The sequence below is a fragment of the Sapajus apella genome, unplaced genomic scaffold (assembly GCF_009761245.1).
Source record: "Sapajus apella isolate SASKATOON/1434 unplaced genomic scaffold, GSC_monkey_1.0 scaffold23, whole genome shotgun sequence".
NCBI lineage: Eukaryota > Metazoa > Chordata > Mammalia > Primates > Cebidae > Sapajus > Sapajus apella.
Genome location: NW_022436963.1, coordinates 1106410 through 1117577, shown reverse-complemented (window position 1 = coordinate 1117577; position 11168 = coordinate 1106410). Strand labels below are relative to the sequence as shown.

The 11168-nt window shown below is 47.2% G+C and overlaps 1 protein-coding gene and 1 pseudogene across 6 annotated transcripts in view; one reads left to right on the top strand and one right to left on the bottom strand.

Moving 5' to 3' along the window:
* Positions 1-11168, bottom strand: part of DAG1 (dystroglycan 1) — a 68371-nt gene that overhangs the window by 53705 nt on the left and 3498 nt on the right. For 2 of the 5 annotated variants that reach the window (XM_032289836.1, XM_032289838.1), the window contains exon 2: positions 4991-5042. The exons of 2 other annotated variants lie outside the window; for them this stretch is intronic. The gene's annotated coding sequence lies outside the window, so the exon portion shown is untranslated. Of the gene's footprint in view, positions 1-4985; positions 5043-11168 lie in introns of all 5 variants that reach the window. One more of the 5 variants, XM_032289837.1, reaches the window with a different exon arrangement.
* On the top strand, positions 1311-1820 carry LOC116559290 (annotated as a pseudogene). The gene has a single exon (XR_004272409.1). The product of XR_004272409.1 is annotated as an elongin-C pseudogene (transcript).

The following is an 11168-nucleotide window of genomic DNA, read 5'->3' as shown; positions in this document are numbered from 1 at the left end:
AAAAAAAAAAAAAAAAAAAAAAAAAAAAAAGAAGAACAAAAACAAAAAAGAAAGGACCAAACTGTCTAGGAACTAGGAACAAATCAACCATTAGAAATGTTATATTCAGGCCAGGCACAGTGGCTCAGGCCAGTAATCCCAGCACTTTGGGAGGCCAAGGCAGGCAGATCACAAGGTCAGAAGTTCAAAACCAGCCTGACCAACATGGTGAAACCCTGTCTCTATTAAAAATACAAAAATTAGGCCGGGCGCGGTGGCTCAAGCCTGTAATCCTAGCACTTTGGGAGGCCGAGGCGGGTGGATCACGAGGTCAAGAGATCGAGACCATCCTGGTCAACATGGTGAAACCCTGTCTCTACTAAAAATACAAAACATTAGCTGGGCATGGTGGGGCGTGCCTGTAATCCCAGCTACTCAGGAGGCTGAGGCAGGAGAATTGCCTGAACCCAGAAGGCGGAGGTTGCGGTGAGCCGAGATCGCGCCATTGCACTCCAGCCTGGGTAACAAGAGCGAAACTCCGTCCCCCCCAAAAAAAAAAAACAAAACAAAACAAAATACAAAAATTAGTTGGGCGTGGTAGCCCACGCCTGTAATCCCAGCACTTTGGGAGGCCGAGGCAGGTGGATCACAAGGTCAAGAGATTGAGACCATCCTGGCCAACACAGTGAAACCCCAACTCTACTAAAAATACAAAAATTAGCTGGGTGTGGTGGCATGCGCCTGTAGTCCCAGCTACTCGGGAGGCTGAGGCAGAAGAATTACTTGAACCTGGGAGGCAGAGGTTGCAGTGAGCTGAGATCACGCCACTGCACTCCAGCCTGGCACCTGGCAACAGAGCAAGACTCTGTCTCAAAAAAAAATACAAAAATAAAATAAAATACAAAAATTAGCCCAGCGTGATGGAACAAACCCGTAATCCCAGCTACTCAGGAGGCTGAGGCGGGAGAATCGCTTGAACCTAGAAGGCAGAGGCAGTGAGCCAAGATCATGCCACTGCACTCCAGCCTGGCAACAGAGCAGACTCTGCCTCAGGGAAACAAAAAAAAAAAGAGGCCAGGCGTGGTGGTTCACGCCTGTAATCCAAGCACTTTGGAGGCCAAAGCGGGCGGATCACCTGAGGTCGGGAGTTCAAGACCAGCCTGACCAACATGGTGAAACCCCGTCTTTAAAAAATAAATAGGCCGGGCACAGTGGCTCAAGCCTGTAATCCCAGCACTTTGGGAGGCCGAGGCAGGTGGATCACGAGGTCAAGAGATCAAGACCATCCTGGTCAACATGGTGAAACCCCGTCTCTACTAAAAACTACAGAGCTTGCAGCTGGGGGTGGGGGGGCGGCCCTGGAATAGGGGCTGTGGCGGTACGCGGGGACCCAGCTGCGGTGGTTGCCGGGCTGACGAGAAACTGCTAAAGTTCCTGGGGAAGCAAAGTAGAATTTTTCATAAGAACAAAATGGATGGAGAGGAGAAAACCTATGGTGGCTGTGAAGGACCCGATGCCATGTATGTCAAATTGATATCATCTGATGGCCATGAATTTATTGTAAAAACAGAACATGCATTAACATCAGGCACAATAAAAGCCATGTTGAGTGGCCCAGGTCAATTTGCTGAGAATGAAACCAATGAGGTCAATTTTAGAGAGATACCTACACATGTGCTATCAAAAGTATGCATGTATTTTACGTACAAGGTTCGCTACACTAACAGCTCCACTGAGATTCCTGAATTCCCAATTGCACCTGAAATTGCACTAGAACTGCTGATGGCTGCGAACTTCCTAGATTGTTAAATAAAATAAATTATAATAAAAAAAAAAAAAAACTACAAAAAATTAGCTGGGCATGGTGGCACGTGCCTGTAGTCCCAGCTACTCAGGAGGCTGAGGCAGGAGAATTGCCTGAACCCAGGAGGCGGAGGTTGCGGTGAGCCGAGATCGCGCCATTGCACTCCAGCCTGGGTAACAAGAGCGAAACTCCGTCTCAAAAATAAAAAAAAAAAAAAAAAATTATTGGGCTCAAAAGATCCTCCCACCTCAGCCTCTTGAGTAGCTAGGACTATAGGTACATGCCACCATACTCAAGTAATTTTTTTTTTATTTTTTGTAGAGACAGGGTCTCGCTTTGTTGCCAAAGCTGGTCTCAAACTCCTGGCTTCAAGTAATCCTTTCACCTTGGCCTCCCAAAGAGCTGGATTATAGGCATGAGCCCAGCCTCCTTTTCTCTTTTCTTTCTACTTTAATTCTGCCTTGGCCTCCCCAGTAGTTGAATTACTTGCACACACCACCACGCCCAGCTAATTTCTGTATTTATTATTTTTTCTCTTTTAGATGGAGTTTTGCTCTTCCAGCTCCAGGCTGGAGTGCAATGGCACGATCTCCGCTCACTGCAACCTCAGCCTCCTGGGTTCAAGCAATTCTCCTGCCTCAGCCTCCCGAGTAGCTGGGACTACAGGCGTGCGCCACCACACCCAGCTAATTTTTGTATTTTTAGCACAGTCGGGGTTTCACCGTGTTGACCAGGATGGTCTCAATCTCTTGACCTCATGATCCACCGCGCCTCAGCCTCCCAAAGTGTTGAGATTACAGGCGTGAGCCACCGCATCTGGCCAATTTTTGTGCTTTTTGATAGAAATAGGGTTTCACCATGTTGGCCAAGCTGATCTCGAACTCCTGACCTGAAATGATGCACCCACCTCAGCCTCCCAAAGTGCTGGGATTACAGGCACGAGCCACCATGCCCAGCCCTTGTCTTTCCTCCCCGCTCCGCCCCAATCCTGAGACAGAGTTTCATCTTGTTGCTCAAGCCGGAGTGCAAGGCGGGATCTCAGCTCACTGCAACTTCCGCCTCCCTGGTTCATGTGATTCTCCCGCCTCAGCCTCCTGAGTAGCTGGGATTACAGGTGCCCACCACCACCCCCAGATAATTTTTGTTTTTTGTTGTTGTTTTTGAGATGGAGTCTCTCTCTGTCACCCATGCTGGAGTGCAGTGGCTCGATCTCGGCTCACTGCAACCACCAATTCCCAGGTTCAAGCAATTCTCCTACCTCAGCCTCCTGAGTAGCTGGGATTACAGGCGCCCACCATCACGCTCAGCTAATTTTTGCATTTTTAGTAGAGATGGTGTTTCACCACGTTGGCCAGGCTGGTCTCGAACTCCTGACCTCAGGTGATCTAACTGCCTCAGCTCCCAAAGTACTGGAATTACAAGCGTGAGCCACCATACCTGGACAATTTTTTTATTTTTAGTAGAGACAGGGTTTCACCATATTGGCCAGGCTGGTCTCAAACTTTTGACCTCAGGTGATCTGCCCACCTAGGCCTCCCAAAGTGCTGGAATTACAGGCATGAGTCACCGCACCCAGCCTCTTTCCACTTTTAACTTCCACACTACTTATTTTAAATCTATGTATTATTCAATAAAGTTTTTTCCCCCACTATTAATGTTTTAAAATTCTAAGTCGGCCAGAGGTGGTGGCTCACGCCTGTAATCCCAGCACTTCGGGAAGCCAAGGCAGGCAGATCACCTGAGGTCGGGAGTTCAAGACCAGCCTGACCAACGTGGAGAAACCTCATCTCTACTAAAAATACAAAAATTTAGCTGGGCATGGTAGAATAGCACATGCCTGTGATCCCAGCTACTCGAGGCTGAAACAGGAGAATCACTTGAACCCAGGAGGTAGAGGTTGCAGTGAGCTGAAATTGCACCATCACACTCCAGCCTGGGCAACAAGAGTGAAACTCCGTCTCAAAAAAAAAAAAAATTCTAAGTCAGGTATGGTGGCTCTATAATCCCAGCACTTTGAGAGCCTGAGGTGGGAGGATTGTTTGAGCCCAGGGGTTTCGAGATCAGCCTGGACAACAGTGAGATCCCATCTCCACAAAAAATTTAAAAAATTAGCCAGGTACAGTGGCATGTGCCCATAGTCCCTGCTACTTGGGAGGCTAAGGTGGGAGGACAACTTGAGCCTAGGAGGTCGAGGCTGCAGTAAACTGTAATCATGCCACTGCACTCCAGCCTGGATGACAGAATGAGATCCTGTCTCAAAAGCAAATAAATAGGTCTGGCCAGGCGAGGTGGCTCAAGCCTGTAATCACAGCAATTTGGGAGGCCAAGACAAGCGGATCACCTGAGGTCAGGAGTTGGAGGCCAGCCTGACCAACAAGGTGAAACCCCGTATCTACTAAAAATACAAAAATTAGCCAGGTGTAGTGGTGGGCACTTACAATCCCAGCTACTCAGGAAGCTAAGGCAGGAGAATCACTTGAACCCGAGAGGCAGAAGTTGCAGTGTGCCAAGATCATACCACTGCACTCCAGCCTGGGCAAGACAGTAAGACTTTGTCTCAAAAAAAAAAAATAAAGAAGTTAGGCCGGGCATGGTGGCTCAAGCCTGTAATCCCAGCACTGTGGGAGGCCGAGACGGGTGGATCACGAGGTCAAGAGATCGAGACCATCCTGGTCAACATGGTGAAACCCCGTCTGTACTAAAAATACAAAAAATTAGCTGGGCATGGTGGCGTGTGTCTGTAATCCCAGCGACTCAGGAGGCTGGGGCAGGAGAATTGCCTGAACCCGGGAGGTGGAGGTTGCGGTGAGCCGAGATCGCACCATTGCACTCCAGCCTGGGTAATAAGAGCGAAACTCCGTCTCAAAAAAAATAAATAAATAAATAAAAATAAAGAAGTTTACAGAAAGAGGTGTCTAGCAAAAAAATAAGTAAATAAATAAGGCGAGGCGTGGTAGCTAATGCCTGTAATCTCAGCACTTCGGGAGGCCGAGGCGGGCAGATCAACTGAGGTCAGGAGTTCAAGACCAGCCTGGCCAAGATGGTGAAACTCTTTGTCTTTTTTTTTTTTTTTAAATAAATAAACAAATAAATAAAAATGAAAATAAATAAACAAAATTATGTGGTTATCATTTTGGCCAGTATATGATTATTCCTCAACTTTATTTTGCAGAAATGTCTCTTTTCAATTATCTTACCTCACCTCACCTTCTAGTGCTAGGTTGCTTTAAAAGCCTTATCTTCCTGGAGAGCAGAGGCCCTGCAGGAAAAGGAGGAAACAATACTGGTGAATGCCCACAATTGACAAAGAATTATACCACACTGACCAACTCCAAAGGAAGTGGGGAATACTGCTGAGTCTCCTGTTCACACCACCAATTAGTCACCCATCTTTGCCAAAGGTCACAGTAAGAAAATGAAACATAGGCCGGGCTCGGTGGCTCACGCCTGTAATCCTAGCACTTTGGGAGGCCGAGGTGGGTGGATCACCTGAGGTCAGGAGTTTGAGACCAGCCTGGCCATCATGGTGAAACTCCATCTTAAAAAAAAAAAAAAGAAAAAGAAAATGAAACATTTTCTGTACAGTCAATCCAGACTAAAAATTATAAATAGTAAAATTAATTTCAGTGTCTGTATTTTAGACAGTGGTATTTTTTTTAAATGATTAGCTCAAGAAGGTGTAAGTGAGAAGCAAAACCTCAACACCACAAAACCTCAAATTTGGCTCACTACAACCTCCACCTCCCAGGTTCAGGTAATTTTTCTACCTCAGCCTATCAGGTAGCTGGGATTACAGGCACACGCCACCATGCCCAGCTAATTTTTGTATTTTTTAGTAGAGACAGGATTTCACCATGTTGGACAGGCTGGTCTCGAACTCCTGAGCTCAGACGAGCCGCCCACCTCAGCCTCCCAAAGCACTGGGATTACAGGCACGACCCAGTGCACCTGGCCTAAAACCTCAACACTATTAAATGTATCTCATGACAAGCAAGATAAAAACATTTGATCATAAAAGTAATTTTTTAAATATTCAGCTGATTGTTCCCAGTAGACTCCTGCTTTTAAAACATAAATATAGCCAGGTGTGGTGGCTCACACCTGTAATCCAAGCACTTTGGAGGCCAAGGCGGGCCGATCACCTGAGGTCGGGAGTTCAAGGCCAGCCTGACCGACATGGTGAAAGCCTGTCTTAGAAAAAAAAAAAAAAAAGTAAATATAAATTAAGTCAACATACTGCTAAAGTTTGTTCAGATTTTCTTCACTCTAACACAGAATACAGACCAGCTTCACCAACTTTGACACCCTCAGTTTATGATCTTCTACTACTGCATCTCATCCATCTTTCTACTCTGGACCCCGGGTAAGACTAAGAAAATGCTTAGCTATCAAACCTAAGAAATCGAAAAATAGGAAAAGCTATTAATTAAGGCTAAATTAAGCCTTCTGGTTGGTGTAATTTTGTAAGCTACTCTAAATTCCTATTTATAGAAATTGCTGGCCGGATACAGTAGCTCACACATGTAATCCCAGCACTCTGGGAGACTAAGGTGGGCAGATCACCTGAGGTCAGGAGTTTAAGACCAGCCTGACCAAAATGGAGAAAACCCTGTCTCTACTAAAAATACAAAAATTAGCTAGGCGTAATGGCATGTGCCTATAATCACAGCTACTCAGGAGGCAGAGGCAGAAGAATCACCTGAACCTGGGAGGCAAAGGTTGCAGTGAGCCGAGATTGTGCCACTGCACTCCAGCCCAGGAGAGAGCACGACTCCGGCTCAAAAAATAAAAACTAGCCAGGTGTGGTGGCACATGCCTATAATCCCAGCTACTTTGGAGGCTGAGGTAAGAGAATCACTTGAACCTGGGAGGCGGAGGTTGCAGTAAGCTGAGATCATGCCATTGCATTCCAGCCTAGGCAACAAAGCGAAACTCCGTCTCAAAAAAACAAAAAACTGCCATCACTTTACTCCATGTCTAGAGTATCACCACAAAAAAAGTAGAGGCGGCCAGGCGTGGTGGCTCACAGGCAAATCACAAGGTCAGGAGTTCAAGACCAGCCTGGTCAACATGGTGAAACCCCATCTCTACTAAAAATAAAAAATTAGCAGGGCACGGTGGCAGTTCACCTGTTGTCCCAGGTACTTGGGAGGCTAATGCAGGAGAACAGATTGAACCCGGAAGGCAGGGGTTGCGGGAGCCAAGATCCCGCCACTGCACTCCAGCCTGGGTCACAGAGCAAAGCTCCATTTCAAAAAAAAAAAAAAAAGAAAAAAGAAAAAAAGAAACAAAAAGTAGAAGAAAGGGGCTTAAAAAGCAACAGCATGAAAACACTGGCAAGCCGGGCACAGTGCTCACACCTGTAATCCCAGCACTTTGGGAGGCTGAGGTGGGCAGATGACCTGAGGTCAAGAATTCGAGACCAGCCTGACCAACATGGAGAAACCCTATCTCTACTAAAAATACAAAACAGCCAGGCATGGTGACACATGCCGGTAATCCCAGCTACTCGGAAGGCTGAGGTAGGAGAATCGCTTGAACCTGGGAGGCAGAGGTTGCCGTGAGTCAAGATCACGCCGTTGCATTCCAGCCTGGGCAACAAGAGCAAAACTTCGTATCAAAAAAAAGAAAAAAGAAAACCATGGCAAAGGCACACAAATGCTCTTTAAGTGGAAGGGTGTAAAAGTTACTCCAGAAAGAGAGCCAGAAATCCTTGACCAACACACAGCACACAAACAAGAACACACTACCCAAATTTATTCCCACTTGAGTTCCCTTGAGGTTCAACTCTCTCTCATCCCTATCTGGGCCCCTTTTTTCTTTTTCTTTTGAGAGAGTCTCCCTCTATTATCCAGGCTGGAGTGCAGTGGTGGCATCTTGGCTCACTGCAGCCCCTGCCTCCTGGGTTCAAGCAATTCTCCTGTCTTAGCCTCCCAAGTATCTGAGACGACTGGTACATGCCACCATACCCGGCAAATTTTTGTATTTTTAGTAGGGTTGGGGTTTCACTATGTTGGCCAGACTGGTCTCGAACGACTGGCCTCAAGTGATCCGCCTGAGTCAGCCACTCTAACTGCTGGGATTACAGGTCTGAGCCACTGCACCCAGCCTCTGGGTCCCTTTTGATGTTCATACCAGCGTTTCTTATTTTCTGATACTCTGAAAGTCTCTAGTCCTCCAACAGTCACATTCTGCAGCAGCTCTAATCTAAATGGCACACTTCCCTCGGAACCTGGACGTTGAATCACACTTCTCAACACTAACTTCCTACTGGGCTAGAAAAAAATATACAAGTCCTCACTTGGATTTTTGCCCATCCATAAAATGGGTCTGCCACACTTGTCATTCCAACAACTAGCTAGTTGTATGCCTCTTACCAAGAAGGCTACAGGCAAAATAAACCCAACTCAAAAAGGCAAGTACAGGTGGGACATGATGGCTCATGCCTCTAATCCCAGTACTTTGGAAGACAAAGGCAGGCAGATCTCCTGTGTCAGGAGTTTAAGACCAGCCTGGCCAACATGGTGAAACCCCATCTCTACTAAAAATACAAAAATTAGCCAGGTGTGGTGGTGGATGTCTAATCCCAGCTACTAGCCAATATGGTGAAACCCCATCTCATTTTTTTTTTTTTTTTTTTTTTTTTTAAATAAAGACAGGGTTTCACCATGTTGGTCAGGCTGGTCTTGAACTCTCAACCTCAGGTGATCCACCCACCTTGGCCTCCAAAGTGCTTGGATTACAGGCGTGAGCTACCACACCAGGCCGGTAAAACCCCATCTCTACTAAAAATACAAAAATCAGCCAGGCATGGCGGCACGTGCCTATAATCCCAGCTACTCAGGAGACTGATGCAGGAGAACTGCTTGAACCCAGGAGGTGGAGGCTGCAGTGAGCCAATGATCACATCATTACACTCCAGCTCTGGATGACAGAGCAAGACCCCATCTCAGGAAATAAAAATAAAAAAAAAAAATCCAAAAGTTTATCACACCATGGCTTCAAAGCTCACTCTTCCTGTATAAGTCTCAACTCCTTAATGCAGCATTCTGGCCCCAACCCAGCCTTCCAGAACACTCAAAAAAGTATCTGGCGGGCACGGTAGCTCATGCCTATAATCCCAGCACCTGGGAGGCTGGAACAGGCAGATGGCTTGAGCTCAGGAGTTCAAGATTAGCCAGGGCAATGTGGTAAAACCCTGTCTCTACAAAAAATTAAAAAAAAAAAACTTAGCCAGTCATGGTGGGGGGCCCCTGTAGTCCTAGTTACTGGGGAAGCTGAGGTGTCTCCAGTTACTCAGGAACTGAGGCAGGAGAATTGCTTGAACCCAGGAGGCAGAGGCTGCAGTGAGCGGAGATCATGTCACTGCACTACAACCTGGATGACAGGGCAAGACCCCGTTTCAGGAATTAAAGAAAAAAAAAAAAAGGTACCCAGTCTTCCTCCCACTCCTGGCCACTGCCTCTCCTTACCTCTTTTCCTATCACAGAGTTCTAATCTTTCTGCTATCTTCCTTTACCAGTCAAACCACTAATCCTTCTTAAAGGTCCAGCTCAAATTCACTCCTCCCCTGAAGTATGCCCTCCCTTCCTGGACTAGGAACCAACTTCCTTAGCTTGCCTCCACGTGGTCCCCAAAGCAATCAGCACAGGCCCTAAGTAGGGTCTGACAAGCCCTGGTTTCTGAAACTGGTCCCTCACAGCATGTTCCCAGAGTTCCACCTGGGTTCCCTGATCACCTCTCCCATACTGTCTTATCTTACACCCGACACCTGGCACCCAGGCTTGGTCTTCACCAGGGAAGCACCCGAATGAGTACACCATTAACAGTTTGATACAACGTAAACACACAATGAGTACAGACAGCCAAATGTTCAACCTGAGTTCAAATCCTGACTCTGCCACATGACAACTGTGTAACCTTGGGCACATTCCTTCTGTGACTCAGTTTCCTCAGTCAATATAAAGAGTTTTCATAAGCATTAGCAATGGTACACAGAAAGCAGAAACAAAAGGCCCTAGAACGCAGCTCATGTAGGTACACATTGAGATCACTGACACAAGGAGCAGGAAAGGCCAAACAATGAGGTAAAGAAATGTACTGGCAGCCAGGCAAGGTGACTCTCGCCTGTAATTCCAGCACTTTGGGAGGCCAAAGTGGGTATATCACCTGAGGCAGGGAGTTCGAGACCAGCCTGACCAACATGGAGAAACCCTGTCTCTACTAAAACTACAAAATTAGCCAAGTGTGGTGGCGCATGCCTGTTATCCCAGCTACTCGGGAGGCTGAGGCAGGAGAATCACTTGAACCCAGGAGGCGGAAGTTGTGGTGAGCCAAGACCATGCTATTGCACTCCAGCCTGGGCAACAAGAACAAAACTCCATCTCAATTAAAAAAAAAAAAAAAATCGAAAAGAAAAGAAGAGATGGCTGGTGTGGTAACTCACACTTGTAATCCCAGCACTTTTGGAGGCTGAGGAAGGCAGATCACCTGAGCTCAGAAGTTCGAGACTAGCCTCCGAAACATGGAGAAAACCCATCTCTACAAAAAATACAAAAATTAGGGTAGGGCGTAGGGGCTCAAGCCTGTAATCCTAGCACTTTAGGAGGCTGAGGCAGGTGGATCACCTGAGGTCAGGAGTTCAAGACCAGCCCGGCCAACATGGCAAAACCCCATCTCTACTAAAACTACAAAAATTAGCTGGGTGTGGTAGTGCATGGGGCGTGGGGGTAGGGTTTGAAGGGTGCAGTGAGCTGAGATCACACCACTTCATTCCAGACTGAGCAAAAGAGTAAAACTCCATCTCAAAAAAAAAAAGGCTGGGCGTGGTAGCTCATGCCTGTAATCCTAACACTTTGGGAGGTCAAGGCAGGCGGATTTACTTGAGGTCAGGAGTTCAACACCAGCCTGGCCAACATGGTAAAACCCAGTCTCTACTAAAAATACAAAAAATTAGCTAGGTGCAGTGGCACACTCCTGTTAATTCCAGTTACTCTGGAAGCTGAGGCAGGAGAATCACTTGAACCTAGGAGGCGGAGGTTGTGGTGAGCCGAAATCACACCACTGCACTCCAGCCAGGGCTACAGAGTGAGACTTCGTCTCAAAAAAAAAAAAAATTAGGCCGGGCGCAGTGGCTCAAGCCTGTAATCCCAGCACTTTGGGAGGCCGAGGCGGGTGGATCACGAGGTCAAGAGATCGAGACCATCCTGGTCAACATGGTGAAACCCCGTCTCTACTAAAACTACGAAAAATTAGCTGGGCATGGTGGCGCGTGCCTGTAATCCCAGCTCCTCAGGAGGTTGAGGCAGGAGAATTGCCTGAACCCAGGAGGCGGAGGTTGCGGTGAGCCGAGATCGTGCCATTGCACTCCAGCCTGGGTAACAAG